This window comes from Triticum urartu, chromosome 6 (genome assembly GCF_003073215.2).
Source record: "Triticum urartu cultivar G1812 chromosome 6, Tu2.1, whole genome shotgun sequence".
Taxonomy (NCBI): domain Eukaryota; kingdom Viridiplantae; phylum Streptophyta; class Magnoliopsida; order Poales; family Poaceae; genus Triticum; species Triticum urartu.
In genome coordinates this window covers 38,465,882-38,493,066 of record NC_053027.1, presented here as the reverse complement: position 1 = coordinate 38,493,066, position 27,185 = coordinate 38,465,882, and the positions used below count along the sequence as shown (strand labels likewise).

The 27,185-nt window shown below is 45.9% G+C and overlaps 1 pseudogene; it reads right to left on the bottom strand.

Moving 5' to 3' along the window:
• Positions 1 to 429: 429 nt before the first annotated feature.
• Positions 430 to 27,185, bottom strand: part of LOC125516504 — a 63,054-nt pseudogene continuing 36,298 nt past the window's right edge.

The following is a 27,185-nucleotide window of genomic DNA, read 5'->3' as shown; positions in this document are numbered from 1 at the left end:
ACAGCAGGTTCAATTTCTACATCATCATTATTATTGCTAGGTTGAGCATCAGCATTAACATCATCATTAACATTATCACTAGGTTCATGTTCATTCCCAAATTGTGTTTCAGCATCAGAAATAGAAATATCATTGGGATTCTCAGGTGTGTCTACAACAGGTTCACTAGAAGCATGCAAAGTCCTATCATTTTTCTTTTTCTTCCTCTTAGAAGGACTAGGTGCATCAATATTAATTCTCTGAGAATCTTGCTCAATTCTCTTAGGATGGCCCTCAGGATACAAAGGTTCCTGAGTCACTTTACCTCCTCTAGTTGCATCTCTAACAACAAAGTCATTATTCTTACTATTCAATTCATTGAGCAAATCATTCTGAGCTTTAAGCACTTGTTCTACTTGAGTGGTACCCATAGAAGCATGTTTACTAATTCTGCTACTCTATGTACAAAACAGCATGCAATTTGCGCTCTACGTACAAATCCTCTTTATCTCTCAACTCATATAGAAAACATCAAACTGAAGCAAACATTTGCGGCTCTCCAACATCCAATTGTCATATTCCCCACTGCATGATGCAGTCATCACCTGGCGATCGCATCCGCGTGGCTATCCTGGGATCTCCAGCTTGTGCTCCGGCTCCTGAGACCACGGGAGAAAACCAAGCTCCACTCCGATGAGTCCGACCTCAAGGTTGGGTGTGTCCAAAGCAAGCAAACATGTTGTCGAACATGCATCTACTAACTCCCCTCTGTGACGAACGGCTCCCTCTCGATGACCATGAGATCTTCCTCGGTGCATCACCATTGTTGAAACCCCCATCCACCTCAGTGTAGACAACTGGGAGGGGAGCTCCCTCTCGTCGGCCCTCCTGCCACCAGCGAACCTCCTGACAGCAAAGCCTCCACCAGGGAGCCTCCAAATGGTAAACCCAACCATCGTCTCCTCCTCACTGCCAGCCTCAGCCCCGGTGTTGCTGCCCTGGTCATCGGCGGCACAGAGGTCACTCACCGGAGCAGGCCGTGCCACATCTGTGGGCAGCTTGTGCCGGCACACGAGACATGAGTTACGCAGTGCGAGCCACGGCAGGATGCAGTCCTGGTGGTACATGTGGCTGCAGGGCATCTCCCTAGCCTAGTCGCCCAGCTCGAAGGCCTTCTTGCAGATGAAGTAGTGGGAGTCGGCGCCGATGTGGCCAGGGCAGGCGGCGACGTCGACGGTGGGCATGGGCTCGATGGTAGCCTTGCAGTTCGGCGTGTTGTCGCACGGGCGGACGGCGCCGAAGCCGCCGGCCTTAATCTGGGCGAGCTGCTTGAGGAACCGCTCGAGTATGGACCCCATGAGGAAGTCAAACATGGTCTCGGGCAGCGGGTGGAGGCCAGATCCGGCGCCGTCATCGTAGAAGAGCTCGAAGCTGCTGGTGGCGCCGGGGGCCTCGTCGCAGGGAGGGCGGCGGAGCGCCGGAGCACAATGACTTGTTTGTATGGCGACCCCCTAGCGGTCACCCGAGGCGCCACACCGGCTGCAGCCGGGCAGGACCTCGTTGACCCCGTGGGGGCGGAGGGCGCGGTGGCCCGGCGCGGCGGCGATGCGTCCATCTGCTCCAGGAAGCCGCCGTCACAGCCGGGGTGGCAGGGAAGCTCAGGTCCTAGGAGCTGACGGTGGATAAGATAAAGAAAGGAGCGCCAGCGTAATTCTTACAAACTGCAGGGGTTAATTTGCAAAATCAAATCGTTTTCCCTGTCGACTCAAATACGTACTGCGGGTTCAATTTTCAAAAACCACATAGATTGTTTTCCAAAAACATCACAACAGTGAACCCGAGAGACTCAACACGTGCTTTATTATTAGGGAAAGATAAGCTTAAGTTCACCTTTAACACTGGCCATATAATCACTCAAGTGTTCAATCATATAAGCATTATATTTCAATTGTCTACCAACATGAGCATTGAAGTTTTCTTGTTTAACAATAAAATTATCAAACTCATCTAAGCATTGGCTAGCAGACTTATTACGAGGAATATCACCTTCATCAAATATATAGAGAGAATTTACCTTTGCTACATGTGTCGGGTTATCGAGACCTTGTGTTTCTTCAATAGGTGATAAATTAATACCATGTATTTCTTCAATAGAAGGTAAATTCTTAACATCTTCAACTTTTGTACCTTTTTCTTTCATAGATTTCTTTGCCTCTTGCATATCTTCAGGACTGAGAAATAGAATACCCCTTTTCTTCGGAGTTGGTTCAGGAAGTGTCCAATTATTTTCACTAGTAGTCTACCCGTGCATTCGCACGGGCTAGCATGAGAATGCTATCTTTGAGCAATGTTGAACATACATTACAATTCATCTTTTTTTTGCCGGAATCATAATATGTAAATGATAGTTTTTATTAACTTAATCCTTTCATTGGCGGCAATTATTAATTACAGTACACATACTAATGTCTTTATAGCGACGATTCTAAAAGTATCTTACGCTTCGAAAATTGGTGTCTAAATTTATTCCACTTGGTGCACGTTGCATAAGACACTTAGCTTCAATGTATAACTTTAAATTTGGTTCAACTCTAGGATGTACAAATTGAGTTTGCATTTGGAGAGCAAATATCCTGTTGTCCGACGGAGATTATTTCTTGTTGCACGTCTATATTTCATAGATTACATTTTCTGTTTGCATTTGTAGCAGTGTGTATAATCACACATGAGTTATGCTTATCTATATCTCTTCACTGTAAAACTAATATTTAATCTAATATAAATTATCGGCTGATGTTCATTATGGGTTGGCAATGCTAATTATTGAATGATGCACCTTATGGGTTGTGTACTATATTATACTCGGAGGCGAGAAGATAAGATGGCCAGTGGAGAATTGCAGATTTTCGTCAGGTGGATTGGATTGTTGACGCCTCAACATATACACCTACCATCTGCTTTTGACTAAGATGCATATTAGTAACTTCGTGACATAGATGAAAGGGATTAATTAACACCAAAGTATATATGTAAAACACAGTTCCATTGTCCCATACATGCTATATTACATCGTAGTTTTTTTATTAAATATCGATCAATCCACCACTTATATTTCAAGGTCTTGATGCTCCAAGATTCTGAAATTCCTCGGTCGCCGATTCTTTATAAACACCGATATGGAAATTGTATTGCAGAAGTACATTCAAATACAAAAAAAATCTTACATGGTTATTATTTTGAATTCCCTTGTTCGTGACAGTACCCTTTTATTGGTCCTTGAATAATTTTCACTTCATCTTTTTTCCTGAATGTGCAACATCAATATTTTTTCTGGTATTTAAGCAGCGCCACATAAGCGAGTTATTGTAAGCTTTCTCTTAGGTCCCAATTCTTTAAATATGGATTTATCTTTATCGTCACTGCCATCAGAATATACAACACACGTTGCTCTAGACCTTTTTGTTGTTGTTCACAATTTGCTTATCATCGGTAACATGCTTCTACAAAAACATGACAAAACTTGTGTTAACTACTGTAAAATAATGATTATAAATATAATTTGTTATGCAGTAGATACTAAAAGCATAGAGCATTATAGTAGAAAAGTCGATCCATGTTCAAAATTTTCTTTTGATCTCTTCCATCTGCCAAGTATAAGACCTGCTTTTATCCTGTTTCGTTTTACAAAACGTTCATCAACATGCAGTATTGGCGAATCCTTTTGGGAGCCTAGGAAAACGATTCCATATACAGTGATACATATAGAGAATGTGAATTGATATATCAATCTCTATCCACGTAATTTCTGGAATCTTTTTTCTTCTCGTTCATAACATAATTATTTGTATCTATCAAGAATCTTGCGATTGCTTATCCATCTTCTTCCTTATGACTCAAGCATGGTGCAAGTTGATGCTCCATTCAGGTCACACATCTCCTCTAGCTTAAGTTTGTACCTATACATAATACTAACATATATGGGTCTGTGCAGAATAGATTACTAACTTATAATGTGATATTATCAAAATGTACCGTGGACACATGTACAGGAGTCAAGAATGATACAGAATCGCTAGAAAATAATTGGACAAAAGATGCTTCGTAATCCGAATCCAATGCTAATGTTTGGATGGATTCAAGTATAAATCAGGAAAAAAACAAAATACCTGAACCTAAACTATTTTATATGGGTGCGACAGTCACAACATGATAAAGAGCCACACCGTTTGCCTCTCTCACTTGACACACGATGTTTTCTTCCATGTCACCAAAAGGGGAATAGTCTTTTTGTTAGTAAGATTGAACATAATCATTCCATATCATTGATGAAAGAAATGCCTAGTCCAACCTTCTAGCAAGCAAAACAACTACCGCAACCACGACAGGGTATAATTTATGAACCTTAGGAAGTCTGTAAGAAAAACTTAAGCAGACATGGAGAAAGTAGGACACACTTGGGTAAAAATGGAGAAGAGCTGCATGGAGCACTTGTGTTGTTTACTTAAAGTGCTGGAGCCTTTACCCTAGGATCTCCCCAAATGCAAATACTGCTCCATTGAATGCTTAGAAAATAACTCACGTATTGGTCTGGACTGGGCTTTTCATTATCTAAGAAGATGCATCGAGCTGCGACGTACTTTCCGGTGAAAGATATCTGCAAAAACTGGCTCCATTTGTTCCTTGCTCTTATGTTGCCTGAATCGATCTCCAAGTATAAACCTATCTTGTCAAAAACGAATTAATCAACCTGCAAAAACACACACCAAAATACATAATGCCGGAATCAATCGATGGCCAAAGACAAACAATGTTCTGTGTATGTGCATCCATTGTACGTGAATCAATAAGCTAGCTGCCATGTACTTGCCTATTTTCCCGCATCCAGTCAGTTCAAAAAGTAGTCATGTTAGCTGCTATCTGGTCAACAACGAATTAATCAACCTGCAATAACACATGCCAAAATATATAATGCCAGAATCAATCTATGGCCGAAGACAAATAACGTTATGTGTATGTGCATGCACTGTACGTGAATCAATAAGCCAGCATCCTTGTACTTGCCTATTTTCCCGCATCCAGTCTGTTCAAAAAGTAATCAAATTAGCTTCCATAGGTGCGTGATCTCTGGAAAGAACTTCGCTTCTTGCATCAGCGAGGTCGGGTTATGCCACCAAGACAGAAGAGTCGGAATTTGGAACCCTTCTTTTTCATGATGGTAGACGCGTTCGACTTGGATGTGGAGATTGGATTGGAGCCCTCAAACAAAGGGATACACCACATCAGATCTTGGTGGAATTCAATAGTTTAGAACCTATAGGAGGATCAGATCAATGCATCTATGTATGGTACAACCTATAAGTAGCCATGTATGCATTCCTAGTCTGTCAGATGTTCTAGATCAAAGCAGCATATGATTTGTCTTTGAAGAGGAGAGGATGGTTACCTGATATCAGCAAGATTTGTGTCGGAGTGGAGTAGAGGGGCAGGCAAGAAAACGCTGCAGCATATCTTGTGGGATCTCCATGTAGGCTAGGGGTAGAACTTGGCATCGATGCACACTGTTCATGTTGACACCTGCTAGGGCACATGAAGTTCCAGGGTCACTATCCATCTAGCGTCGCCATACCACGTATCGATGAGAGTTAAGGTCCTGATGTTTTTAAGATGGGTTTTTTCTTTCTTTTCATGGTGAACCCGATCAAGATGAGGAACCAAATTTTGAGGCCTTAAGATGTGATCAACTCAAGTGCTTCAGGTTGGAGAGAGATGATGGAGAGAGAAGGGTTTGGTGGAGAGAAATATACGGGGACAGAGAGAGAGAGGGAGAGAGAGAGAGGAGGAGGAGGAGGAGGAGGATATGGGGAAGAGAGAAAACGGAGAGATAAGGGATGGTATGTTTCCAAGGAAAGAGAGAGAGAGAATTAAGGATACGGAGGGCTGATGTATTTGCATAGGATGAGGCAAGAGGATACGTACCTGGTTAGGATTTTATTCTTGTTACAACATAAAGGTTCATGGACCTTTCAATTTTTTTGCTAAATAATACAATATACAAATTAAGGATTTTATGAGTAGATCTACTCCGTAATAATTTGGTCCCACCAGATTAACAGGTCGTAAATTCTAATTATTATGGAAATTTTTAGGGACTCACAAATTAGTATAGGTATAGATATAGATAGATAGATTAGTCAACATATTATTCAATAGCAATTCAGCTTGATCAACTGTTCTTTCCCTGAAGACACAACCAGCACAACTATCCAGGTAATCTCTGAAAGCATCGGTTAGTCCATTATAAAAGATATCAAGTATTTCATTTTTCTTGAGAGGATGATCAGGCAAAGCATTAAGTAATTGGAGAAGCCTCCCCCAAGCTTGTGGGAGACTCTCTTCTTCAATTTGCACAAAATTATATATTTCCCTTAAAGAAGCTTGTTTCTTATGAGCGGGGAAATATTTAGCAGAGAAATAGTAAGTCATATCCTGGGGACTACGCACTGATACGTCCATTTTGCATCATGCTTTTATATTGATATTTATTGCATTATGAGTTGTTATTACACATTATGTCACAATACTTATGCCTATTCTCTCTTATTTTACAAGGTTCACATGAAGAGGGAGAATGCCGGCAGCTGGGATTCTAGGCTAGAAAAGGAGCAAATATTAGAGACCTATTCTGCACAGCTCCAAAAGTCCTGAAACTTCACAGAAGTTATTTCCAGAATATATAAAAAATATTGGGCGAAAGAAGTTCCAGAGGGGGCCACACCCTGGGCACGAGGGCGGGGGCGCACCCTACCCCCTGGGCGCGCCCCCTGCCTCGTGGGTTCCCTGGTGGCCCTCCTATGCCCATCTTATGCTATATGAGGTCTTTCATCTGAGAAAAAAATAATAAGCAATCTTTGAGGAAGAAACTCCGTCGCCACAAGGAGGAACCAATCTAGGGCTCCGGCAGAGCTGTTCTGCCGGGGAAACTTCCCTCTGGGAGGGGGGAATCATCACCATCGTCATCACCAATGATCCTCTCATCGGGAGGAGGTCAATCTCCATCAACATCCTCACCAGCATCATCTCATCTCAAACCCTAGTTCATCTCTTGTATCCAATCTTTGTATCCAAACCTCAGATTGGTACTTGTGGGTTGCTAGTAGTGTTGATTTCTCCTTGTAGTTTATGCTAGTTAGTTTACTTCGTGGAATATCATATGTTGTGATCCATTATGCATATTAATACCCCTCTGATTATGAACATGAATATGCTTTGTGAGTAGTGACGTTTGTTCCTGAGGACATGGGAGAAGTGTTGCTATAAGTAGTCATGTGAATTTGGTATTCGTTCGATATTTTGATGAGATGTATGTTGTCATCCCTCTAGTGGTGTCATGTGATCACCGACTACATGACACTTCACCATTATTTGGGCCTAGAGGGAGGCATTGGGAAGTAATAAGTAGATGATGGGTTGCTAGAGTGACAGAAGCTTAAACCCTAGTTTATGTGTTGCTTTGTAAGGGGCTGATTTGGATCCATATGTTTCATGCTATGCTTAGGTTTACCTTAATACTTCTGTTGTAGTTGCGGATGCTTGCAATGCGGGTTAATCATCAGTGGGATGCTTGTCCAAGTAAGGACAGTACACAAGCACCGGTCCACCCACATATCAAATTATCAAAGTATCGAACGCGAATCATATGAACGTGATGAAAACTAGCTTGACGATAATTCCCATGTGTCCTCGGAAGCGCTTTCCTTCATATAAGAGTTTGTCCAGGCTTGTCCTTTGCTACAAAAAGGATTGGGCCATCTTGCTGCACCTTATTTACTTTTATTACTTGCGACTCGTTACAAATTACCTTATCACAAAACTATCTGTTACCGGTAATTTCAGTGCTTGCAGAGAATACCTTAATGAAAACTGCTTATCATTTCCTTCTACTCCTCGTTGGGTTCGACACTCTTACTTATCGAAAAGCTACGACAGATCCCCTACACTTGTGGGTCATCAGGACTCTTTTCTGGCACCGTTGCCGAGGAGTGAAGCGCCTTTGGTAGGTGGAATTTGGTAAGGAAAATTTTATATAGTGTGCTCAAATTTACTGTCACTTGTTACTATGGAACATAATCCTTTGAGGGGCTTGTTCGGGGTATCTTCACCCCGACCAGTGGAGCAAAGAGTTGCTCCTCAACCTACTGAACCTACTGAAAATTTTTACTTTGAAATTCCTTCGGGTATGATAGAGAAACTGCTAGCTAATCCTTTTGTAGGAGATGGAACATTGCATCCTGATTTGCACTTAATCTATGTGGATGAAGTTTGTGGATTATTTAAGCTTGCAGGTATGCCCGAGGATGTTAGCAAGAAGAAGGTCTTCCCTTTATCTTTGAAGGGAGAGGCATTTACATGGTATAGGCTATGTGATGATATGGGATCATGGGACTACAAGCGATTGAAATTGGAATTTCATCAGAAGTTTTATCCTATGCATCTTGTTCATCGTGATCGTAATTATATTTATGATTTTTGGCCTCGCGAAGGAGAAAGATTCTCTCAAGCTTGGGGGAGGCTTAAGTCAATGTTATATTCATGCCCCAATCATAAGTGCTCAAGAGAAATGATTATTCAAAAAAATTATGCTCGGCTTTCTCTCAGTAATCGCTCCATGATCGATATTTCTTGTACTAGATCTTTTATGATGAAGACTATTGAATTCAAATGGGATTTATTGGAAATAATTAAATGCAACTCTAAAGATTGGGACCTCCATGAAGGTAAGGGGTCAGGTATAACACCTAAGCTTGATTGTGTTAAATCTTTTATGAATATTGATACTTTTCGTGAATTTAGCACTAAATACGGACTTGACTCTGAGATAGTAGCTTCTTTCTGTGAATCCTTTGCTACTCATGTTGATCTCCCTAAGGAGAAGTGGTTTAAATATAATCCTCCCATTGAAGTAAAAGCAGTTGCACCTATTAAATTTGAAGAAAATACTATCATTTATGATAATCTTATTGTTCCTGCTGCTTATACTGAGAAACCACCTTTCCCTGTTAGAATAAAGAATCATGCTAAAGCTTCAACTATGGTTAACAAAAGTAATATTAAGACACCTAAACCCCCTAAGCAAATTAAAGTTGAACCTAGTATTGCTATGGTTAAAGATCTCTTGGCCGATAATATTGATGGGCATTTTATTTACTTCTGCAATGAAGCTGCTAGAATTGCTAGACTTGATGCTAAAAATAAACATAGACATGTTCTAGGCATGCCTATTATTTCTGTTAAAATAGGAGATCATTGTTATCGTGGCTTATGTGATATGGGTGCTAGTGCAAGTGCAATACCCCATCACTACAAAAAACACACATCCGTGACATTTTGGGCCGAACGAAAAAAAATTCTATCATACATATGACACTTTTATGACGATAATTGTGAACAAACCCGGTATCATCATAGATGTGGTGGGCTCCTACTTCCATGACAAAAAATCATGACAGAAAATGGGCTTTTCATCCTGGGCGGGCCGGAGACGCAGCTGCGTGACATTCTTTGGGCCGTCCATGACGGAAAAAACGTGGTAGAAGTGAGGGCGAGGAAAATTTCGAGGAGTTCCCGGTTACGGTGGGAGGTCGGGGGCTGAGCGATGCGCGTTTCTCTCGTACATGTATGCGCGTGTGTGCGAGGCGTTGGCTCTAACTGAACTAGAGCGAGGTGTTGGGCTCTAACTGAACCCGAGCGATTGCACTGCAGGCTACGCGATACTGAACTAGAGCGAGGTGTTGGGCTCTAACTGAACCCGAGCGATTGCACTGCAGGCTACGCGATACTGAACCCGAGCGATCGATCGATGGCTGTTAACTGAACCCGATCAAGCGATTCCTTCGCTACTGCTGCTAACTGAAGCCGATCGATGCTGCCACTGGGATGAACAGCGAGTGTTGGGGGGGGGGGGGTGGATGAACAGTGAGCGATGGCGTTGCCTCTGGATGAACAGGACCCCGTGGTGTGGTGGAGGGCTGGATGAACAGTAGACGGTGGAGGGGTGCCTGTGTAGGGGTGGTTGAACAGGACCCCATGGTGTGGAGGGCTGGATGAACAGTAGACGGTGGAGGGGTGCCCGTGGAGGGGTAGTTGAACAGGACCCCGTGGTGTGGAGGGCTGGATGAACAGTAGACGGTGGAGGGGTGGTTGAATAGTAGCCGGTGGAGTAGCGCGCGGTGGAGGCTGGAGGAGATCGATGGTGGAGATGAACAGTATCTCGTGGAGTACCGTTTTGCGGTACGCCACACCCCTCCCAATGAACAGGACCCCCGATTCGACCATAGCGCTGCAACACAAGTCTGTTTCGTCCGTTTTGCGGTACGCCACACCCTCCCGATCAACAGGACCCCCGTTTTGACTGTAGGAGGTCTGTTTCCTCCGTTTTGCGGTACGCCAGACCCCTCCCGATGAACAGGATCCCGTTTCTAACGTGGCCGGTCAAACACAAGGCCGTTTCCTCCGTTTTGCGGTACACCAGGCCTCGTTTCCATCGCCTGTTCTGTCCAAGCCCTCCCGATGAACACGACCACACATTCCGTTCCGACCAAGCCGGTTGGCTCCCACGCGTTCTATTGCCTCCCGATGAACACGACGCATTCTGTTGCCTCCCCATGAACACGACGCATTCTGTTGCCTCCCCATGAACACGACGACGACGCTATTTCTCCGTCCCGACCCAGCCATGTACACGAGCCCTAGCCGTACGTATGCGTGAGTAGGTGTTCAAGACCCCGCCCGTATGTACACATACATGGCCGTATTTTCTTTCTTGCACCCTGGCCGCTGTACGTATGTGTACATGCTACGTGCGCGCCTCTACTATGACACATGTGCGCCTCTACATCCACCAGTATATATGTACGTACACGTTCGCGACCAGAATGACAACGCTACGTACGCTTCGACCAGGTGGGTCCCGACTGTCAGGCACTTCCTTGCCTACGAAGATGTAGCTGGTGGGTCCCAGCAGTCAGGGGGGAGAATCGTTTTGTTTATTTTTTGCCCGGACGCACTTCCTTGCGTGCGAAGGTGTAGCTGGTGGGTCCCAGCAGTCAGGGGGGAAATGTTTTTTAAAAGAAATACGGTGGCCCGTCCAGTGGGTCCCCGCTCTCATGTGGAGGAATAATTATTTTGTGTGTAATAAGGAGGCACTTCCTTGCTGCGGCCGTGGACCCAGCTGTCAGCATCTCCACGCACAGTACTCTTCCGATGGAAGTCGGTCGTTGACCACATTGACCACGCCGCGCTGAGAGCACCACGGCGGTGGACGACGGCGAAGCCTAGGAACTGGACGACACGGAGGCAGGGAAGACTCAGCAGTTGTTTCCCACGCGGAGGGGAGTACGACTGTATGAGGGTTTGCTGGTTCGTCTGCTGTCGCCGGAGAATAACAGCAGGTGTGGGTGAGTAGATGGATGGCTAGGTCAGCGATGGGAGTACGATGGGGCGGTGAGGCCTGCGCGGCAGCACAGCCAGACGCGGGGAGGAGGGAGCAGGCAGTCCCGCCGGCGCTTGTTTGAGCGGCTGGAGCAGGAAGAGCAGAGATTGAAGAAGCACGATGGCCGTTGGATGGACATCCAACAGTCAGTGCTTGTGCGTCAACCTTATTTCAGGAAAGCCTCAAATCTGTGGAAAGCAGCATACAGCCCATCTGCCATTATTTCTAATAATTTACAGCCCATTTGCTAATTCTTAAGGTTTTTTTGGAGCCCATATTCTTTTTGTTTGCATTACAGCCCATATTGTGGCTACAGTTAAAAATTATATGAAAGTTTGCATATTTCGGTGTGGTCCGAACTGTTTTTAATCCTGAAATTTCGACTCACATTCAAACTAATTTTAAAAATAAATGTATATCAATATAAAATCCAACAAATTCTCCACGCATAAAAATTAATGTAATTTAAAATCTTGAAATGGAAAAAAAGATATTTGAAACTAATTGCCGGTTTGATGTGTTTTAAAAATGTACAGCCCATTTCTCATTACTGATGGGCCATTTTCTCAGCCAGCCGAATGAAAGCTCTCCTCGTCTTGAAAGATTTGCAGCCCAACTGGCCTGACAAAGCGATTTACTTGGCAAATCACAAAAAAACTGGGCTATGGCCGTGGACCCAGCTGTCAGCCTCTCCACGTACAGTACTCTTCCGATGGAAGTCGTTCCTTGACCACGTTGACCACGCCGCGCGGAGAGCACCACGGCGGTGGACGACGGCGAGGCCTAGGAAGGGGACGACGTGGAGCCGGGGAAGATGCGGCAGTGGAAGCCTGCGCGGAGTGGAGTACGAGGGTTCACTGGTTCGGCTTCGGTGTGAGGCTGCCGTCACTGCAGGGCCTGGCCAGCGGTGGGAATAGCAGGGGCGGTGAGGCCTCTGCGGCAGCAAAGCCGGCCATGGGAGGCAGGAGCATGCGGCATGACCGACGCTGCTTTGGGCGGCTGGAGCAAGAAGACCAGAGGTTGAAGAAGCACTACGGCCATTGGATGGACATCATACGGTCACTGGAGCTAGAATCGTTCATATTGACTAAGCTGACAAAGCCCTTCATCCCCGTCAACTTAGTAGGCCCACAAGTCAGCCTCCCACCAAGGTGGGTCCCAGCTAGCCGGGGGGTATTCATTTTTTTGTGCGTAATAAGGAGACACTTCCGGTGGGAACGAGCTGACAGCGGGGGGAACGTTTTTTTTGCGAAATACGGTGGCCCGTCCGGTGGGTCCCAATAGTCAGGGGGAAACGATTTTTTCGCAAAATAATGTTGGCCCGTCCGGTGGGTCCCCGCTGTCAGGTGGAGGAATAATTATTTTCCGCGTAATAAGGAGGCACTTCCTTGCGGCTGCCGTAGACCCAGCTGCCAGCCTCTCCACGTACAGTACTCTTCCAATGGAAGTCGGTCGTTGACCACATTGACCACGCCGCGCCGAGAGCACCGCGGCGGTGGACGACGGCGAGGATTAGGAAGGGGACGACGCGGAGCCGGGCAAGACACGGCAGTGGATGCCCACGCGGAGAGGAGTACGAGCGTTCACTGGTTTGGCTGCGGTGTGAGGTTGCAGTCGCCGTAGAATAACAGGGGGTGTGGGTTAGTGGAGGGATGGCCTGGCCAGTGGTGGGAGTAGTGTGGGGGCGGTGAGGCCTCCGCGGTAGCACAGCCGGCCACAGGAGGCATGAGCAGGCGGCACGACCGGCGCTGCTTTGGGCGGCTGGAGCAAGAAGACCAGAGGTTGAAGAAGCACTATGGCCGTTGGATGGATATCATATGGTCACTGGAGTATTGACTAAGTTGACAAAGCCCTCCGTCCCCATCAACTTAGTAGGCCCACAAGTCAGCCCAACAATATGGTGGGTCCCAGCTAGCACGGGGGTATTCATTTTTTTGGGCGTAATAAGGAAGCACTTCCTTGGGTGCGAAGATATAGCATTTTGGGTCGAACGAAAAAAATTCTGTCATACATATGACACTTTTATGACGATAATTGTGACCGAACCCGGTATCATCATAGATGTGGTGGGCTCCTATTTCTATGACAAAAAATCATGACAGAAAATGGGCTTTTCATCCTGGGTGGGCCGGAGACGCAGTTGCGTGACATTCGTTGGGCCGTCCACGACGGAAAAAACCATGTTAGAAGCGACGGCGAGGAAAATTTCGGGGATTTCTCGGTTACGGTGGGAGGTCAGGGGATGAGCGATGCGCGTTTCTCTCGTACACGTATGCGCGTGTGTGCGAGGCGTTGGCTCTAACTGAACTAGAGCGAGGCGTTGGGCTCTAACTGAACCCGAGCGATTGCACTGCAGGCTACGCGTTACTGAACCCGAGCGATCGATCGATGGCTGTTAACTGAACCCGATCGAGCGATTCCTTCGCTATTGCTGCTAACTGAAGCCGATCGATGCTGCCACTGGGATGAATAGTGAGCGTTGCGGGGGAGGGTGGATGAACAGTGAGCGGTGGCGTTGCCTCTGGATGAACACGACCCCGTGGTGTGGTGGAGGGCTGGATGAACAGTAGACGGTGGAGGGGTGCCTGTGTAGGGGTGGTTGAACAGGAGCCCATGGTGTGGAGGGCTGGATGAACAGTAGACGGTGGAGGGGTGCCCATGGAGGGGTGGTTGAACAGGACCCCGTGGTGTGGAGGGCTGGATGAACAGTAGACGGTGGAGGGGTGGTTGAACAGTAGCCGGTGGAGTAGCGCGCGGTGCAGGCTGGAGGAGGTCGACGGTGGAGATGAACAGTATCTCGTGGAGTCCCGTTTTGCGGTACGCCACGCCCCTCCCGATGAACAGGACCCCCGTTTCGACCATAGCGCTGCAACACAAGTCCGTTTCGTCCGTTTTGCGATACGCCACACCCTCCCGATCAACAGGACCCCCATTTCGACCGTAGGAGGTCCGTTTCCTCCATTTTGCGGTACGCCAGACCCCTCCCAATGAACAGGATCCCGTTTCGAACGTGGCCAGTCGAACACAAGGTCGTTTCCTCCATTTTGTTGTACGCCGGGCCTCCTTTCCATCGCCTGTTCCGTCCAAGCCCTCCCGATGAACACGACCACGCATTCCGTTCCGACCCAGCCGGTTGGCTCCCACGGGTTCCGTTGCCTCCCGATGAACACGACGCATTCCGTTGCCTCCCCATCAACACGACGCATTCTGTTGCCTCCCCATCAACACGACGACAATGCTATTTCTCCGTCCCGACCCAGCCATGTACACGAGCCCTGGCCGTACATATGCGTGAGTAGGCGCTCGAGACCACGCCCGTATGTACACATACGTGGCCATATTTTCTTTCTTGCACCCTGGCCGTTGTACGTATGTGTACATGCTACGTGTGTGCGTCTACTATGACACATGCGCGCATCTACATCCACCAGTATATATGTACGTACACGTTCGCGACCAGAATGACAACGCTGCGTACGCTTCGACCAGGTGGGTCCTGACTGTTAGGCACTCCCTTGCCTGCAAAGATGTAGCTGGTGGGTCCCAGCAGTTTGGGGGAGAATCGTTTTGTTTATTTTTTGCCCGGACGCAATTCCTTGCATGCGAAGGTTTAGCTGGTGGGTCCCAGCAGTCAGGGGGAAACATTTTTTAAGCGAAATACGGTGGCCCGTCCGGTGGGTCACCGCTGTCAGGTGGAGGAATAATTATTTTGCGCGGAATAAGGAGGCACTTCTGTTGGGGAACGTAGTAATTTCAAAAAAATTCCTACGCACACGCAAGATCATGGTGATGCATAGGAACGAGAGGGGAGAGTGTTGTCCACGTACCCTCGTAGACCGAAAGCAGAAGCGTTATGACAACGCGGTTGATGTTGTCGTACGACTTCCCGGCCCGACCGATCAAGCACCGAAACTACGGCACCTCCGAGTTCTAGCACACGTTCAGCTCGATGACGATCCCCGGACTCCGATCCAGCAGAATGTCGGGGCAGAGTTCCGTCAGCACGACGGTGTGGTGACGATCTTGATGTTCTACTGTTGCAGGGCTTCGCCTAAGCACCGCTACAATATTATCGAGGATTATGGTGGAGGGGGGCACCGCACACGGCTAAGAGAACGATCACGAAGATCAACTTGTGTGTCTATGGGGTGCCCCCTGCCCCCGTATATCAAGGAGTGGAGGAGGGGAGGGCCGGCGCTCTCTATGGCGCGCCCTAGGGGAGTCCTACTGCCACCGGGAGTAGGATTCCACCTTTCCTAGTAGAACTAGGAGCCCTTCCAAGTAGTAGGGGTAGGAGGGAAGGAAAGGGAAGGGAAAAGGAGAAGGAAGGAAGGGGGCGCCCCCCCTCCCTAGTCCAATTCGGACCAGCCCATGGGGAGGGGTGCGACCACCCTTTGAGGCCTTTCTCTCCTTTCCCGTATGGCCCATTAAGGCCCAATACGAATTCCCGTAACTCCCCGGTACTCCTGGAAATACCCGAATCACTTGGAACCTTTTCGAAGTCCGAATATAGTCGTCCAATATATCGATCTTTACGTCTCAACCATTTCGAGACTCCTTGTCATGTCCCCAATCTCATTCGGGACTCCGAACTCCTTCAGTACATCAAAACTCATAAACTCATAATATAACTGTCATCGAAACCTTAAGCGTGCGGACCCTACGGGTTCGAGAACAATGTAGACATGACCGAGACACGTCTCCAGTCAATAACCAATAGTGGAACCTGGATGCTCATATTGGCTCCCACATATTCTACGAAGATCTTTATCAGTCAGACCGCATAACAACGTACGTTGTTCCCTTTGTCATCGGTATGTTACTTGCCCGAGATTCGATCGTCGGTATCTCAATACCTAGTTCAATCTCGTTACCGGCAAGTCTCTTTACTCGTTCCGTAATACATCATCTCGCAACTAACTCATTAGTTGCAATGCTTGCAAGGCTTATGTGATGTGCATTACTGAGAGGGCCCAGAGATACCTCTCCGACAATCGGAGTGACAAATCCTAATCTCGAAATACGCCAACCCAACATGTACCTTTGGAGACACCTGTAGAGCTCCTTTATAATCACCCAGTTATGTTGTGACGTTTGGTGGCACACAAAGTGTTCCTCCGGTAAACGGGAGTTGCATAATATCATAGTCATAGGAACATGTATAACTCATGAAGAAAGCAATAGCAACAAACTAAACGATCAATTGCTATGCTAATGGAATGGGTCAAGTCAATCACATCATTCTCCTAATGATGTGATCCCGTTAATCAAATGACAACTCATGTCTATGGTTAGGAAACATAACCATCTTTGATCAATGAGCTAGTCAAGTAGAGACATACTAGTGACACTCTGTTTGTCTATGTATTCACACATGTATTATGTTTCTGGTTAATACAATTCTAGCATGAATAATAAACATTTATCATGATATAAGGAAATAAATAACAACTTTATTATTGCCTCTAGGGCATATTTCCTTCAGTCTCCCACTTGCAATAGAGTCAATAATCTAGTTCACATCGCCATGTGATTTAGCATCAATAGTTCACATCACCATGTGATTAACACCCATAGTTCACATCGACATGTGACCAACACCCAAAGGGTTTACTAGAGTCAATAATCTAGTTCACATCGCTATGTGATTAACACCCAAAGAGTAGTGAGGTGTGATCATGTTTTGCTTGTGAGAGAAGTTTAGTCAATGGGTCTGCCACATTCAGATCCGTAAGTATTTTGCAAATTTCTCTGTCAACAATGCTCTGCATGGAGCTACTCTAGCTAATTGCTCCCACTTTCAATATGTATCCAGATTGAGACTTAGAGTCATCTGGATCAGTGTCAAAACTTGCATCGACGTAACCCTTTACGATGAACCTTTTGTCACCTCCATATTCGAGAAACATATCCTTATTCCACTAAGGATAATTTTGACCAATGTCCAGTGATCTACTCCTAGATCACTATTGTACTCCCTTGCCAAATACAGGGCAGGGTATACAATAGGTCTGGTACACAGCATGGCATACTTTATAGAACCTATGACTGAGGCATAGGGAATGACTTTCATTCTCTTTCTATCTTCTGCCATGGTCGGGTTTTGAGTCTTACTCAATTTCACACCTTGTAACACAGGCAAGAACTCTTTCTTTGACTGTTCCATTTTGAACTACTTCAAAATCTTGTCAAGGTATGTACTCATTGAAAAAACTTACCAAGCGTTTTGATCTATCTCTATAGATCTTGATGCTCAATATGTAAGCAGCTTCACCAAGGTCCTTCTTCGAAAAACTCCTTTCAAACACTCCTTTATGCTTTGCAAAATAATTCTACATTATTTCCGATCAACAATATGTTATTCACATATACTTATCAGAAATGCTGTACTGCTCCCACTCACTTTCTTGTAAATACAGGCTTCACCGCAAGTCTGTATAAAACTATATGCTTTGATCAACTTATCAAAGCGTATACTCCAACTCCGAGATGCTTGCACCAGTCCATAGATAGATCGCTGGAGCTTGCATATTTTGTTAGCACCTTTAGGATTGACAAAACCTTCTGGTTGCATCATATACAACTCTTCTTTAATAAATCCATTAAGGAATGCAGTTTTGTTTATCCATTTGCCAGATTTCATAAAATGCGGTAATTGCTAACATGATTCGGACAGACTTAAGCATAGATACGAGTGAGAAACTCTCATCGTAGTCAACACCTTGAACCTGTCGAAAACCTTTTGCGACAATTCTAGCTTTGTAGATAGTAACACTGCTATTAGCGTCTATCTTCCTCTTGAAGATCCATTTATTTTCTATGGCTTGCCGGTCATCGGGCAAGTCAACCAAAGTCCACACTTTGTTCTCATATATGGATCCCATCTCAGATTTCATGGCCTCAAGCCATTTCTCGGAATCTGGGCTCATCATTGCTTCCTCATAGTTCGTAGGTTCGTCATGGTCAAGTAACATGACCTCCAGAACAGGATTACCGTACCACTCTGGTGCGGATCTCACTCTGGTTGACCTACGAGGTTCGGTAGTAACTTGATCTGAAGTTACATGATCATCATCATTAACTTCCTCACTAATTGGAGTAGGTGTCACAGAAACCGGTTTCTATGATGAACTACTTTCCAACAAGGGAGCAGGTACAAGAATCTCATCAAGTTCTACTTTCCTCCCACTCCCTTCTTTCGAGAGAAATTCCTTCTCTAGAAAGGATCCATTCTTAGCAACGAATGTGTTGCCTTCGGATCTGTGATAGAAGGTGTACCCAACTTTATCCTTTGGGTATCCTATGAAGACACATTTCTCCGATTTGGGTTTGAGCTTATTAGGATGAAACTTTTTCACATAAGCATCGCAACCCCAAACTTTAAAAAACGACAACTTTGGTTTCTTGCCAAACCACAGTTCATATTGTGTTGTCTCAACGGACTTAGATGGTGCCCCTTTTATTAATGTGAATGCAGCTGTCTCTAATGCATAACCCCAAAACGATAGTGGTAGATCGGTAAGAGACATCATAGATCACACCATATCTAATAAAGTACGGTTACGACGTTCGGACACACTATTACACTGTGGTGTTCCAGGTGGCGTGAGTGGTGAAACTATTTCACATTGTTTTAACTGAAGGCCAAACTTGTAACTCAAATATTCTCTTCCACGATCAGATCGTAGAAACTTTATTTTCTTGTTACGATGATTTTCCACTTCACTCGGAAATTCTTTGAACTTTTCAAATGTTTCAGACTTATGTTTCATCAAGTAGATATACACATATCTGCTCAAATCATCTGTGAAGTTCTGAAAATAACGATACTTGTCGCGAGCCTTAATACTCATCGGACCGCATACATCAGTATGTATTATTTCCAATAAGTTTGTTGCTCGCTCCATTGTTCCGGAGAACGGAGTCTTAGTCATCTTGCCCATGAGGCATGGTTCGCAAGCATCAAGTGATTCACAATCAAGTGATTCCAAAATTCCATCAGCATGGAGTTTCTTCATGTGCTTTACACCAATATGACCTAAACGGCAGTGCCACAAATAAGTTGCACTATCATTATTAACTTTGCATCTTTTGGCTTCAATATTATGAATATGTGTATCACTATGTTCGAGATCCAACAAACCATTTTGTTGGTGTGTATAACCATAGAAGGTTTTATTCATGTAAACAGAACAATAATTGTTCTCTAACTTAAATGAATAACCGTATTGCAATAAACATGATCAAATCATATTCATGCTCAACGCAAACACCAAATAACACTTATTTAGGTTCAACACTAATCCCGAAAGTATAGGGAGTGTGCCATGATGATCATATCAATCTTGGAACTATTTCCAACACACATCCTCACTTCACCCTTAACTAGTTTCTGTTCATTCTGCAACTCCCGTTTCGAGTTACTATTCTTAGCAACTGAACTAGTATCAAATACTGAGGGGTTGCTATAAACACTAGTAAAGTACACATCAATAATCATGTATATCAAATATACTTATGTTCACTTTGCCATCCTTCTTATCCGCCAATCACTTGGGGTACTTCCGCTTCCAGTGACCAGTCCCTTTGTAGTAGAAGCACTCGGTCTCAGGCTTAGGTCCAGACTTGGGCTTCTTCACTTGAGCAACAACTTGCTTGCCGTTCTTCTTGAAGTTCCACTTCTTCCCTTTGCCCTTTACTTGAAACTAGTGGTCTTGTTAACCATCAACACTTGATGTTTTTCTTGATTTCTACCTTCGTTGATTTCAGCATCACGAAGAGCTTGGGAATTACTTTCGTCATCCCTTGCATATTATAGTTCATCACAAAGTTCTATTAACTTGGTGATGGTGACTAGAGAATACTGTCAATCACTATTTTATCTGGAAGATTAACTCCCACTTGATTCAAGCGATTGTAGTACCCAGACAATCTGAGCACATGCTCACTGCTTGAGCGATTCTCCTCCATCTTTTAGCTATAGAACTTGTTGGAGACTTCATATCTCTCAACTCGGGGATTTGCTTGAAATATTAACTTCAACTTCTTGGAACATCTCATATGGTCCATGACGTTCAAAACATGTTTGAAGTCCCGATTCTAAGCCGTTAAGCATGGTGCACTAAACTATCAAGTAGTCATCATATTGAGCTAGCCAAACGTTCATAACTTCTGCATCTGCTCCTGCAATAGGTCTGTCACCTAGCGGTGCATCAAGGACATAATTCTTCTGTGCAGCAATGAGGATAAACCTCAGATCATGGATCCAATCCGCATCATTGCTACTAACATCTTTCAACACAATTTTCTCTAGGAACATATCAAAATAAACATATGAAAACAACAACGCGAGCTATTGATCTACAACATAATTTGCAAAGTACTACTAGGACTAAGTTCATAATAAATTTAAAGTTCAATTAATCATATTACTTAAGAACTCCCACTTAGATAGATATCCCTCTAATCATCTAAGTGATCACGTGATCCAAATCAACTAAACCATGTCCGATCATCACGTGAGATGGAGTAGTTTCATTGGTGAACATCACTATGTTGATCATATCTACTATATGATTCACGCTCGACCTTTCGGTCTCCGTGTTCCGAGGCCATATCTGTATATGCTTGGCTCGTCAAGTATAACCTGAGTATTCCGCGTGTGCAACTGTTTTGCACCCGTTGTATTTTAACGTAGAGCCTATCACACCCGATCATCACGTGGTGTCTCAGCACAAAGAACTTTCGCAACGGTGCATACTCAGGGAGAATACTTCTAGATAATTAGTGAGAGATCATCTTAAAATGCTACCGTCAAACTAAGCAAAATAAGATGTATAAAAAGATAAACATCATATGCAATCAAAATATGTGACATGATATGGCCATCAACATCTTGCGCCTTTGATCTCCATCTCCAAAGTACTGTCATGATCTCTATCGTCACCGGCATGACACCATGATCTTCATCATCTTGATCTATATCAATGTGTCGTCATGTGGACGTCTCGCCAACTATTGCTCTTGCAGCTATTGCTATCGCATAGCGATAAAGTAAAGCAATTATTTGGCGCTTGCATCTTATGCAATAAAGAGACAACCATAAGGCTTCTGCCAGTTGCCGATAACTTCAACAAAACATGATCATCTTATACAACAACTTATATATCATCATGTCTTGACCATATCACATCACAACATGCCCCGCAAAAACAAGTTAGACGTTCTCTACTTTGTTGTTGCAGGTTTTACGTGGCTGCTACGGGATTAGCAAGAACCGTTCTTACCTACGCATCAAAACCACAACGATAGTTTGTCAAGTTGGTGCTATTTTAACCTTCGCAAGGACCGGGCATAGCCACACTCGGTTCAACTAAAGTTGGAGAAACTGACACCCGCTAGTCACCTGTGTGCATAGCACGGCGGTAAAACCAGTCTCGCGTAAGCGTACGCGTAATGTCGGTCCGGGCCGCTTCATCCAACAATACCGCCGAACCAAAGTATGACATGCTGGTAAGCAGTATGACTTATATTGCCCACAACTCACTTGTGTTCTACTCGTGCATATTACATCAACGCATAAAACCAGGCTCGGATGCCACTGTTGGGGAACGTAGTAATTTCAAAAAAATTCTTATGCACACGCAAGATCATGGTGATGCATTGCAACGAGAGCGGAGAGTGTTGTCCACGTACCCTCGTAGACCGAAAGCGGAAGCGTTATGACAACGCGGTTGATGTAGTCGTACGTCTTCACGGCCCGACCGATCAAGCACCGAAACTACGGCACCTCCGAGTTCTAGCACACGTTCAGCTCGATGACGATCCTCGGACTCCGATCCAGCAGAATGTCGGGGAAGAGTTCCGTCAGCACGACAGTGTGGTGACGATCTTGATGTTCTACTATCGCAGGGCTTCGCCTAAGCACCGCTACAATATTATCGAGGATTATGGTGGAGGGGGGCACCGCACACGGCTAAGAGAACGATCACGAAGATCAACTTGTGTGTCTATGGGGTGCCCCCTGCCCCCGTATATCAAGGAGTGGAGGAGGGGAGGGCCGGTGCTCTCTATGGCGCGCCCTAGGGGAGTCCTACTCCCACCGGGAGTAGGATTCCCCCTTTCCTAGTAGAACTAGGAGCCCTTCCAAGTAGTATGAGTAGGATGGAAGGAAAGGGAAGGGAAAAGGAGAAGGAAGGAAGGGGGCGCCCCCCCCCTCCCTAGTCCAATTCGGACCAGCCCATGGGGAGGGGTGCGGCCACCCTTTGAGGCCTTTCTCTCCTTTCCCGTATGGGCCATTAAGGCCCAATACGAATTCCCGTAACTCCCTGGTACTCCTGAAAATACCCGAATCAGTCGGAACCTTTTCAAAGTCCGAATATAGTCGTCCAATATATTGATCTTTACGTCTCGACCATTTCAAGACTCCTCGTCATGTCCCCGATCTCATCCGGGACACTGAACTCCTTCGGTTCATCAAAACTCATAATATAACTGTCATCGAAACCTTAAGCGTGCGGACCCTACGGGTTCGAGAACAATGTAGACATGACCGAGACACATCTCCAGTCAATAACCAATAGCGGAACCTGGATGCTCATATTGGCTCCCACATATTCTACGAAGATCTTTATCGGTCAGACCGCATAACAACATACGTTGTTCCCTTTGTCATCGGTATGTTACTTGCCCGAGATTCGATCGTCGGTATCTCAATACCTAGTTCAATCTCGTTACTGGCAAGTCTCTTTACTCGTTCCGTAATACATCATCTCGCAACTAACTCATTAGTTGCAATGCTTGCAAGGCTTATGTGATGTGCATTACCGAGAGGGCCCAGAGATACCTCTCCGACAATCGGAGTGACAAATCCTAATCTCGAAATACGCCAACCCAACATGTACCTTTGGAGACACCTGTAGAGCTCCTTTATAATCACCCAGTTACGGTGTGACGTTTGGTGGAACACAAGGTGTTCCTCCGGTAAACGGGAGTTGCATAATCTCATAGTCATAGGAACATGTATAAGTCATGAAGAAAGCAATAGCAACAAACTAAACGATCAAGTGCTATGCTAACGGAATGGGTCAAGTCAATGACATAATTCTCCTAATGATGTGATCCCGTTAATCAAATGACAACTCATGTCTATGGTTAGGAAACATAACCATCTTTGATCAATGAGCTAGTCAAGTAGGGACATACTAGTGACACTCTGTTTGTCTATGTATTCACACATGTATTATGTTTCCGTTTAATACAATTCTAGCATGAATAATAAACATTTATCATGATATAAGGAAATAAATAATAACTTTATTATTGCCACTAGGGCATATTTCCTTCAACTTCCTTGCTGCGGCCGTGGACCCAGCTGTCAGCGTCTCCACGCACAGTACTCTTCCGATGGAAGTCGGTCGTTGACCACATTGACCACGCCGCACCGAGAGCACCACGGCGGTGGACGATGGCGAGGCCTAGGAAGGGGACGACGCGGAGGCAGGGAAGACTCGGTAGTTGTTTCCCACGCGGAGGGGAGAACGACTGTACGAGGGTTTGCTGGTTCGTCTGCTGTTGTCGGAGAATAACAGTAGGTGTGGGTGAGTAGATGGATGGCTAGGTCAGCGATGGGAGTACGATGGGGTGGTGAGGCCTGCGCGGCAGCACAGCCGGCCGCGGGGAGGAGGGAGCAGGCAGTCCCGCCGGCGCTTGTCTGAGCGGCTGGAGCAGGAAGAGCAGAGATTGAAGAAGCATGACGGCCGTTGGATGGACATCCAACAGTCAGTGCTTGTGCGTCAACCTTTTTTTTAGGAAAGCCTCAAATCTGTGGAAAGCAGCATACAGCCCATCTGCCATTATTTCTAATAATTTATAGCCCATTTGCTAATTCTTAAGGTTTTTTTGGAGCCCATATTCTTTTTGTTAGCATTAAAGCCCATATTGTGGCCACGGTTAAAAATTATATGAAATTTTGCATATTTCGGTGCGGTCCGAACTGTTTTTAATCCCGAATTTTCGACTCACATTCAAACTAATTTTAAAAATAAATGTATATCAATATAAAATCCAACAAATTCTCCACGCATAAAAATTAATGTAATTTAAAATCTTGAAATGGAAAAAAAGATATTTGAAACTAATTGCTGGTTTGATGTGTTTTAAAAATGTACAGCCCATTTCTCATTACTGATGGGCCATTTTCTCGGCCAGCCTAATGAAAGCTCCCCTCGTCTTGAAAGATTTGCAGCCCAACAGGTCTGACAAAGCGATTTACTTGGCAAATCACAAAAAAACTGGGCTGTGGCCGTGCACCCAGCTATCAGCCTCTCCACATACAGTACTCTTCCGATGGAAGTCGTTCCTTGACCACGTTGACCACGCCGCACGGAGAGCACCATGGCGGTGGACGACGGCGAGGCCTAGGAAGGGGACGACGCGGAGCCGGGGAAGATGCGGCAGTGGAAGCCCGCGCGGAGAGGAGTACGAGGGTTCACTGGTTCGGCTGCAGTGTGAGGCTGCTGTCACCGCAGGGCCTGGCCAGCGGTGGGAATAATAGGGGCGGTGAGGCCTCTGCGGCAGCACAGCCCCCGACGGGAGGCAGGAGCATGCGACACGACTGGGGCTGCTTTGGGTGGCTGGAGCAAGAAGACCAGAGGTTGAAGAAGCACTACGGCCGTTGGATGGACATCATACGGTCACTGGAGCTAGAATCATTCATATTGACTAAGTTGACAAAGCCCTTCGTCCCCGTCAACTTAGTAGGCCCACAAGTCAGCCTCCCACCAAGGTGGGTCCTAGCTAGCCGGGGGTATTCATTTTTTTTGTGCGTAATAAGGAGGCGCTTCCGGTGGGTCCGAGCTGACAGCGGGGGGAACGTTTTTTTTGCGAAATACGGTGGCCCGTCCGGTGGGTCCCAGCAGTCAGAGGGAAACGATTTTTTTCGCAAAATAATGTTGGCCTGTCCGGTGGGTCCCCGCTGTCAGGTGGAGGAATAATTATTTTCCGCGTAATAAGGAGGCACTTCCTTGCGGCTGTTGTGGACCCAGCTGCCAGCCTCTCCACGTACAGTACTCTTCCAATGGAAGTCGGTCGTTGACCACATTGACCACGCCGCGCCGACAGCACCACGGCGGTGGACGACGGTGATGCCTAGGAAGGGGACGACACGGAGCCGGGCAAGACACGGCAGTGGATGCCCACGCGGAGAGGAGTACGAGCGTTCACTGGTTCGGCTGCGGTGTGAGGTTGCAATCGCCACAAAATAACAGGGGGTGTGGGTTAGTGGAGGGATGGCCTGGCCAGTGGTGGGAGTAGTATCGGGGCGGTGAGGCCTCCGCGGTAGCACAGCCGGCCACAGGACGCATGAGCAGGCAGCACGACCGGCGTTGCTTTGGGCGGCTGGAGCAAGAAGACCAGAGGTTGAAGAAGCACTATGGCTGTTGGATGGACATCATACGGTCACTGGAGTATTGACTAAGTTGACAAAGCCCTCCGACCCCGTCAACTTAGTAGGCCCACAAGTCAGCCCAACAATATGGTGGGTCCCAACTAGCAGGGGGGTATTCATTTTTTTGGGCGTAATAAGGAGGCACTTCCTTGCGTGCGAAGATATAGCTGGTGGGTCCGACCTGTCAGCGGGGGGAACGGTTTTCTCGCGAAATACAGAGGCCCTTCCTGTGGGTCCTAGCTGTTAGGTGGAGGAATCATTATTTTGCGCGTAATAAGGAGGCATTTCCTTGCGTGCGGCCATGGACCTAGCTGTCAGCCTCTCCACGAACAGTCCACTTCCGACGGATGTCGTTCATTGACCACATTGACCAGGCCACGCCGAGAGAACCAGGGCGGTGGACGACGGCGAGGCCAAGGAAGGGAACGACACGGAGCCAGGGAATACTCGGTAGTTGTTTCCCACACAGAGGAGTATGAGGGTTTACTGGTTCATCTGCTGTCGCCAGAGAATAACAGCATGTGTGTGTGAGTAGGGGGATGGCTAGGCCAGCGATGGGAGTACGATGGGGCCGTGAGGCCTGCGCGGCAGCATAGCCGGTCGCGGGAGGAGGGAGCAGGCAGTCCCGTCGGCGCTTGGTTGAGCGGCTGGAGCATGAAGAGTAGATATTGAAGAAGCACAATTGCAGTTGGATGGACATCCAACAGTCACTGCTCTCGTGTGTTGACTAAGTTGATGGGGCGTTGCGTGTGCATCAACCTTTTTTATGAAAGCATACGCGTCAACCTGTAGTAGGCGCACAAGTCAGCCTCAAATCTGTGGAAAATAGCATACAGCCCATCTGCCATTATTTCTAATAATGTACAGCCCATTTGCTAATTCTTAAGAATTTTTTTGGATCCCACCTTCTTTTTGTTAGCATTACACCCCATATTGTGGCCACGGTTAAAAAGTATACGAAATTTTGCATATTTCGGTGCGGTCAACTGTTTTTAATCCAGAAATATCGATTCACATTCAAACTATTTGAAAATTAATTTATATAAATATAAAATCCAAATAATAGTCCACGCATAAAAATCAATGGAATATAAGATCTTGTAATGAAAAAAATTGAAACTAATTCCCGGTTTGATGTGTTTTAAAAATGTACAGCCCATTTCTGGGCAAACCGAATGAAACTCTCCTCGTCTTGAAAGATTTGCAGCCCAGCAGGGCCGATAAAGCAAGTAGGCCTTGTTTGGGTATTTCTTTAAAAAAATAGAACTGGGC